Genomic DNA, 9,333 nt, shown 5'->3' with positions numbered 1-9,333 from the left:
TAGGGTAAATATTCTCTGAGACTGAGAGAGTATGTGGCTACTTTTTCTCAGTCACCCTGGTTTCAAGAGCTCAGGCCTCAGAGTAAATCAGAGGCCAATTCAAGGTTGGGCACAGAGCCGGAATTTGATTCATGTTCATTGGATTGCCTACGGATATTGATGACTCAAATATAACGTTTCTGTGTGGGTTGAGGGGCACCTAGCCTACATTAGAAGTTGGTCGTGACATTCCTCATCTCTTGTCACCAAGGAAGTAGGATACTAAGAGATAGAAATGCCTGGTAACAAGAGATAAGTCCCTTGTCCACAAAGAATGTATGGTAAGTGTTTGCTGAGATGATGAACAAAGATTATTAAGGCCTGATTACTGAGGACCTGCCTGACCCCTCTCCCCACTCCTCATAGACCATACTGTAGTCTTCACCTATGACCTGAAAGTTCCCGAAGTGTTATCTCCAGGCCATTCCCTCCCTTGAGCACCAGAGTCATGTGTCCAACAGCTCACTAGACAACTGCCCTTGACTGTTGCTCAGGAACTGAATGCACTTTATGTCCCAAATCGAACTTACTATCTTTCACCCAAAGCTGCTCCTCATTCTCTCCCATCTTCTGGAATCTCTCCACTTTGCTTAAGCTGGAAAACTGGGGTCAGATGTGAGTCTTCCTTCTTCCTGACCCCTGCCCCTGTGGTCAGGCACTGAATTTGGCTGATGTGATCTCTTGCAAAGTTCTTGAATGAGGCCGCCGCTGTCTACCTCCCATGTTACCTTCGTGTTACCTTTGTGTCTCTCCTGCGTTACTCCTAACTGGCCTTTTGCCTCCAGGGTAGGTTGTGGCCAGTGCATCTCCGCATTCCTGCCAGAGAGATGAGTGCAAAATGCAGGTGTGTTCACAGCACTTATTTATTTATTTGCATGCATGCAAGTAGGCGGAGGAGCAGAGGGAAAGAATCTTCAAGCAGAACCTGCTGTGCCCCTGATGGGGCTCTCTCTCCTGGCCCTGAGATCAAACCGGAGCGGAAACTGAGAGTCATTTAACCGACTGAGCCATCCAGGTGCCCCAAGAGTCTCTCTCTCTCTCTCTCTTTTTAGATTTTGTTTTTAAGTAATCTATACACCCAACGTGGGCCTCCAACTCACAACCTGGAGATCAAGAGTCACATGCTCCACTGACTGAACCAACCAGGCACCCCTGTTCACACCACTTTCCTGTTTAAAATGATTGAAGAGCAGTGCCTAGAGGTGCAGTCAGTTAGGTGTCGGACTCTTGGATTCGGCTCAGGTCATGGTCTCTGGGTCCTGAGATCAAGCCCTGGGTCAGGCTCCACGTTCAGCATGGGGTCTGCTTGAGTTTCTCTCTCCCTCGCTCTCTACCCCTCCCCCTACACATGCTCACTCTCTCTCTCTTAAATAAATAAATTTTTAAAAATGATTTAAAGTTTTTTTCTTTTTGTTTTGTTTTGTTTTTTTGCCCTTGGGTATAGACGGCCCATGTTGTAAGTAGAGGCTGCAAGGCCTCACCTGGTGTGATCTGCCCTGCTTCCCTCTCCAGCCTTCTCCGTTTTCTCATAACGCACCTTGATTTACGTTTCAGGCCCAGTGAACCACTTCCAGACTTCTCACACCTTTGTATACAGGATTTCCTTGCCTTCGAATCTGACCCTCAGCTTGCCACTTGGCCTGGGTTACTTCTCTTTGTCCTTCCAAAGTCCGGCACCCTGGACTGACACCTGCCTGCTTCCTTGAGAGCCGGAACGGCCGTGTGGCCAGGGCCTCAGACAGCGCCTGGCCCACAAGAGAGGAAAGTCACAGGGGGACCGTGAACAGGAATATGCCAGATCTACTGAGGGCAAGCTCTCCACCTTCTAGATACCCAAAAACCTCCACCCACCCCACCCAGCCAGCTGGGAAACTGAGCCAAGACGATGTGACGCATGCCAGACTCAGGGCCCCGAGGCTGCAGGTTGGAATCCGACTCTGCCTCTTGTTCAGGGGAAGTTCCTGAACTCAGCCTAAGCCTCGGTGTGTTCCACGGTGCGGCGGGAGCCCTAACCCATGCCACCCCGGGTGGGCTTGGCGTGGGGAGCACATGGGCAACGTGCGCCCAGGTCCCGCCTCAGTAAACGCCTGCTCAGAGCGGAGTCCTCCCCTCTCTCCCCACAGAAGCCTGTACCCAGGGCAATGAACTTGAGCTTTCAAGAGCAAGGCTGACAGAGCAGACGTGATAAGCGCCCTGGTTGTCGGATATGATAATAATAGTCTCATTTATTAATATAAAGGCCCGCTAATAGAGGCGGCACTTTTAATTAGCCAACACGGCCACGATATTAATTTTTATCCACAGTTATTTAAGTCCGGGAGCCTTCCTCCCCTCTTCTGTTAGCACTTAGCTGCAGGGCGATTGAGAACATTTGTAATTGGATTTCTGTGCAGGACTTAATTATAAGGAGACAATAAAGCCCCTGAAATGCGGCAGGTTCTACTCTGCTAACTATTATTTTCCAGAGACACGCTCAGGCCAATGAATGCACAGATTTATCTAAATTATAATTTTTTAACTTAACAAAGCTTTCCTTTCCCCGCCCCCCCGGGACCGAGAGGAATCTGCCGGGAGTGGAGCTTTGCAGGGAGTGGGGCGCAGAAGCGCGTGCTTCATTCCTGTAATCAAGGCCTTCGCTCCATGGGCCACTGCGCGGCTTCCCCAGGCCCCTCGGGAGCTCGGAAGTATATTTTCTTCCCTTGGCCAAATGGCTTATTAATAGAATTGGCTTATTTATATCTCACCCAGAAAATCCCAAAGTGATACAGCAACAGGGAGATATCGAGCCAATTAGTTGTGGGGCTTGTTGTCACTGGGTGGGGGGATCCAGTTATTAATTTACTGCCCTTCACCAGTGGCAGGATCGATTCTGAGGAAACCAGAAGGAAAAGAAGAGGAAGGGGAAGAAAGCCACGCGTTATAAACCATCTGGGAAAAGTCAAAGAGCCAGGGCTACACCGCCTATGGCGTCAGCAGAGCTGTCTGGCCGTGGGAGAGGCCCTGTCCGTGGTCAGCTGCGTGGGGCGTGAGCACCTGCTGCGTGGGCCTGACCGTTGCCTCTGTGTGTGCATTCAGTTCTCACCACGGTCTGCGAGATGGGCTTATTTCACCCACTTCACAGAAGAAACATTCATTCATTCATTCATTCATTCAGTAGGAATCCCATTTCCTCGGAGAGGCAATAGTGAAAGGGCCTGGGAGAGTACCTTTCGCGACCCTCTGAGAATAACAACAGGAGTTCAGAAATAGTGTTTTTCTTAAAAAAAAAAAAAAATCCACCATCACCATTCCGCCTGTAGAAGCTACTGAGATCACGTTGTTAACATGTTGTGAACGGCTTTCCAAATCATTAGAAATTCTTTGTGGCTGTGATTTTAAATGATGGTATAGTATTCCATCTCGTAGACATACTAGAATTTATCTAACTTTCCGACACTTGTAGATATTCAAACCTTGGTGAATATTTAATTTGTTTATAGTTATTATTATTATTATTATCTTAAAGATTTTATTTATTTATTCATGAGAGACACACACAGAGAGAGGCAGAGACACAGGCAGAGGGAGAAGCAGGCTCCATGCAGGGAGCCCGAAGTAGGACTCGATCCCGGGTCTCCAGGATCAGGCCCTGGGCCGAAGGCGGCGCTAAGCCACTGAGCCACCGGGGCTGCCCTGTTTATAGTTATTATTATAAATGGAAGAGACGAACATACATATGTGCCCTCCTTTTTGCTTACTCAAAATCGAAATGAAATTATCGCAACAAGGAGAATGAATATTTTAAAGCCTCTTGAGGCCTACTGCCGTATCGCACTTTAGAAACATCGCACAAGTTTCTATTGGGCTGGCGATGTGTGAGAGGGCTTATCATTGCACCGTAACTTCATCAATACTCCACATTGATTTTAACAAGTATTTGCTAATTTGATAGGGGGAAAGATATATTTCATGACTGTGTTTTCTTACCGTGCATTGATTGCTAGCGAGGCTCAACATTTCCTTGTACACTTAAACCATTACTTGTATTTCTTCTACAAATAGCCTATTCTTGTTCTTTGCACATTTTTCTTTGGGGTTTAGTGGTTTTTGTTATGTATAAATGCTACTTTATATTTTAAGAATATCAATTTTTTGATGTTTTTGTTGAGGACATTTTTCTCAGGTTGATTTTGCTGTTTATTTTTATTTTCTATGATGTTTTTTATAGAGACGGTTTGAATTTTTATGCAGCCAAATATATCTATTTTTTTTCTTTGTGATTCCTCCAATTGCTTTTGTGCTTAGAAATTCCATCTCCCCACTGAGATAGAAATAGTAATCTATATTTTATCCTAAGTATTTTATGGTTCTATTCTTTTTACACTTAACCCTTTAATTCATCTGACATTTATTTTGTTCTATATTTTGTGAGAAGGACTTAAATAGATTTGTCTCTTAAATAGTTAACTATTAATTCCAGCATCATGCATTAAAAAATGTTTTCTTTCCCCATTGGCTTGGATGCCACCTTTATCACATGCTTTATTATTTATTTTTAATATACAGTACACTGTTCTGAGCTGTCTTATTCTGTTCAGTTGGTTCTTCTGTTATAATTACACTGTTTTAATTATCGCATCTTATACATTCACATATTTAAAAATATGACATATTCGTATATAAAGTGTAGCATTTTATTATCTGGTAGAACCAGTCTCCCACAATTACTCTGTTCAAAAAAAAAATTGGCTATTCCTGCTCATTTTCCAGATGAATTTTAGAATCATGCTGTCTAGCTCCAGAAAAAAAAAAAAAACCCATTTGGGACTTGGAAAGGGATTAGATTCAACATATATCTTAATTCATGAACCACTTGCATCTTTGTACTACTCAGTCTTGTCATTTGGAAAAATGACATGTTCTGTTTTGGTTTGTTTTTCCTCTTTCCTTTGTTTTTGCAAGTTTAACTCTTTAAGTGAAATTTTAGTGTACACTGAGGTGAGGATCAAAACAGATTCCTTTTCAAAAAGTCAATTTCCCGCAATCCCAGCTTTTGCTTCACTCACCCCTTCTCCAGTGATTTACAGTGCTCTGTTATCATTTATTAAGTCCTTAGTATTAGGTTAGTAGGGTCTGTTTCTGAGCTCCCTAATCCCTATTCTTGTGCGAATGCCCTGCCATCTTGATTCTCCTCTGGTCTTCCCCGGAATGAGTTGGGACCACTGCCACCTTCAGATGGCTCTTGGAGTCTCCGCCCACCTCTCTCAAACCAGGATTCATTTCCTGCATACAGGCCCCTTGATCTGAGCCTCTCTAGTCAGAAGCTTGTCAGCCCCCAAGGGACCAGGATGGAGGAGTGTGATGCCAGGTTTTTGGCGTTTACTTGAGAAAACACCCAGGGTGGTGGTGACTGAGGCCTGGTCCCTGCTTCTATCCTTTCCACAGGACAGCATGGCCAGAGGTTGACCGTATCAGTCGCCAGCATGGAATGAGGGAGAAAGAAGGACCAGAACATTTCAGGGAGGTGGTGTGAGTTGATAACGCTTTACTAGAAACCTCCTTCTTCCTCAAGGGCCTGCTAAGAGCCAGACTTGTGCTAAGGACATTGCATACATTGGTCTAATTTTTGCCCGAACCACCTGAGCTCATCACATTTTACACATTAGAAGAATGGCTCAGAGGGAGTAAGAAACACCTAATATCACCCAGCTACTAAGTGGCAGAGCTTATTTTTCATCCCCGTTTTGCCTGCTTCCAGGTCCCATGATAATTACTTCTGTGCCGTGGTTGACTCAGCAGAACTAGAACCGCAGCCGCTTCCCCAGGGACTCTTATGATCGGGGAATTTACCACCTGGAGAAATGGTCTAGGCTACCTTAAGCTTTGAGGGGTCTCTAACCCAGGCTGTCATGGTGATAGAATCAGGAGATGTGAGGTTCAAGCGTTTGAAGCTGGTCATCTGAGTGAAGACTCAGTCGTCACCTCTCCATCCAGGCTTATGGGGTGCATGCCATTCTCAGCCATGGTGGAGACTCTGCTTCCAATCCTGCCTCCTTCCCCGCCTCTTCCCAGACTGCTGCTGCCCCTCTCCCCAGCTAGGCAGGCAAGTTGGCCTTTGTAGCTGCTGATGTCCAGATGAGTGCATGTAGGGGAGAGCCTGTGTGCCCACTGATGGTGGGAAGCAGAGATGTGGGGTACAGGGCGAGGAGAAGGAGCTGGTGGGTTAGAAAGCCTGTTGCTTAAAGGAGAGTTCTGTGGATCTGATCACCTTCTGTCCAAACCAGTGGCTGAGATGGCTAAAATAGCCAGAAGGGAAAAATAGTAGGCATTTGTTTATTTAATCTCTATCAAGAAAAGACTACAATCTAATTTTGCCTCTCATCTTGGTCAACAACCGAACTGTGAGCACATGCCCACTTTATCACCATATAATCTGTGCATACTTGTCCCCATGGGGCCTCCTCTTTCCTCCTCAAACTTGGTCCCCATTCACATATTGGTGTATTGACCTATTTAGTTTATCGTGGCTCATATATAGCATTCCATCATATCGATGATCCATATTTTAGCAAAACATATTCCAAATATTGCCTGGGATGAGCAATGCATGAACAGGCCGATAGTGAACGATCTGGTCATGAGAAGATAAAACACATTTGCTCTGTGGGGGATTTTACCTCTGGGGGGCCATGGGGACTGTAGTAACACAGATCACTATTCTAAAGACCTTCTCTGGAGGCAGGTAGAGTCCTGGGCTGGGAATCGAGATACCTAGGTTCTGAGCTGGGCTTTTTCTGTTAGGTACTTTGTGTGTCTTTGATATTTTCTTTCCCTGGTTCTCAAATTTTACTTGTTCCATTAGGATAGTCACAGCCATCAGGAAACCACAGAGATGGAAGGACATTATAGATGACTTTGTCTAACCTTCTTATTTTATAGACGAGAGAAAACAAGCCCTGAAGGTCAAGTGACTTGCTCAAGGTCACAAAGTCAGCCATTGCCTTTGCAGATGCCACCGCCACCAGCCTCGTGGCTTTGGGAATCATGTCAGAGGTGGAGGATTTGCCACTCCCTTGAAGAAAGACCCTTCATTATTATTATTATTATTATTATTTTTTTTTTTTTTTAAGACCCTTCATTATTACTCATGCCAGCCACCCCCCTACCCCCACCCGCCCCGGGAACCTTCGGAGTGTTTCTCCATCTGAGCTGTTGACATGTGCTTCCTGGACTCTTGCTTCTCGTTCTGGAAGGCCCATAGGGCTGACGTGACCAGGTTTTACAGAAAGGAGAACAGGGCCATGAGGTTTCCACCTGAGCCTCAGGGCTGCCTTGTTTCCTCGTAGGATCCCCACCTCACATCTCCTGTCTTTTCCACCTCACGTCTCCTGTCTTTTCAAACCATCCTTTGGAAGAGCCCAAAGCAGCCAGAGCATTGCTATCCTGTGCTGACAGAGCCTGTGAACTATTTGGCTTGTCATAGTGATCTCACCATCTTGCTATGCTTCTATCTCGGTAGACAGAAAGCTCAAAGTGAACAAAGACCCAGCACAGCGGGCTAGGGTAACAGGGGCAGGATGGGCTTGGAGCCCCTGGAGATCGGGTTGGATCAGACAATCCGCAGCCAGGAAATCTCAGGTTCTGATGGAACCTCCCCTAGGGAGACCGTTTTGCTGGGTGGTAGAGGCTGGGATGAGACCCTAGGAGCAGGTCTTGTCCACTTAGTGTTTGTATAGAACGATGTCCAGTCGGTGATGTTGCTGAAGCAGAGATGGGGCAGCTCCAGCAAGGAGTGAGACCAGCTCAAGGCTGAGGAGGGGGGAAGTGTGGCAGTGTGTGGTACGTGGGTGCATGTCCTTTTTCATCCCCTACAGGGACCAAAAGAGGGGGACCCTGAAAGGAGAGGTGGGCATCCTGAGGGGAGTAGGGGTGGGGCACAGAGAGAAGAGAGCATCACATCACAGTTTTCCAAAGTTCAGAATTTTCTAAAGACTGAGATCAGAGAACATCAGAGGACATTTCCTCAAAGGGGATGGTTTGGACCAGAGCTCTCTGAGCTGTGCACTTTGTCCACTGTCCCCCTGGCTCTTTTCTGTGTCTCACATAAAATGTAGTTTTAGTTCAGGGCAAAGACACACAGAAGAGGGGAGCAGTGGTGAAGGGAGGGTAGCAATAGGGAGAGGGCAGCAGTGATGGGCAGGCCGGGCTGGTGGGAAGGCGCTGGGGTGCAAGGCCATGTTCTGATCCCTCCTCCCCCCCGGGGGGCTCCTTGAAAAGCTGAAGTGGAGGCATTGTCCCTGGAAGTTTTCCATGACCCAGGTGGACAGAGAGGTAGAAGAGGGTATAAAGAAAAGGAAAGGTGCCACATTCAGTCCCCAATGGCCACTCGCCGTTGCACAAGGTCCTGTGTGTCTTTCTGCTCCTTTCTCTGCTGGTTTTAGAGGAGGGACTTGACCGGCTCCCCTGTCTTGTTACCAGCTGTCCTGTCTGCAGGTCAGCTCTGGATGGGAGCCTGGTTCTCACCAGCACCATCCCCACTCGTTCTTAAGATCATCTCAGCTCGGGGCACCTGGGTGCTGCAGTGGTTGAGCATCTGCCTTTAGCTCAGGTCATGATCTCCGGGATCGAGTCCCACATCGGGCTCCTTGCAGGGAGACTCAGCCTACATCTCTCCCCCTCTCTCTGTCTCTTTCATGAATACATAAATAAAATCTTAAAAAAAAAAAAAAAAAAAAAAGATCATCTCAGCTCTTCACCAGCTGAAAACAGGCAAGGTTTACAAGACGACAAACCTGGGGCTGGTGAAGGCTGTACCCCTCAAAACCATCGTAATGGGTATTCCTTGTCTTCACTCAAGTATAGAGGGATTGGGTGCTCCAAGCTCATATTCCATGTCTCTCCTCCTTCCTCCCCAGGTGGCGCCTGGGGGGCTCTCAACCTCTGTCCACAGCCAGAACCACCACCGGGCCTCTGCCTTGTCCTCAATCTCCTCATTTAGCAGGATCTTCTTGGTTCTCTGGAGATGGAAAACAAGGAATCGGGACACAGTGACTTTTGTTTCGTTCCTCAGAAAGTGTAAGGGACTGTCTGGCCCTGGGCTCTGTGGATCATTTCCTGACACGAAGCTGCTGCTGAGGATTTAGAGAGAAGAGCTGAGGCTGGATCTGGGGGCATGGAAGTTGGCTCATGGCTGCTCCTTACCATAGCCCAGAATGCCCCTCCTGCAGGCCTGGAACTCTATAAAAAGCAGATGTAGCTTCACTCTCAACTCCGGGCCCCATGGACCGACTGTTGCCTCCTTGCTATTCCAACTTC

The sequence above is a fragment of the Canis aureus genome, chromosome 6 (genome assembly GCF_053574225.1).
Source record: "Canis aureus isolate CA01 chromosome 6, VMU_Caureus_v.1.0, whole genome shotgun sequence".
NCBI lineage: Eukaryota > Metazoa > Chordata > Mammalia > Carnivora > Canidae > Canis > Canis aureus.
The sequence above is the reverse complement of the archived record's forward strand: the minus strand, read 5'-3'. Positions refer to the sequence as shown.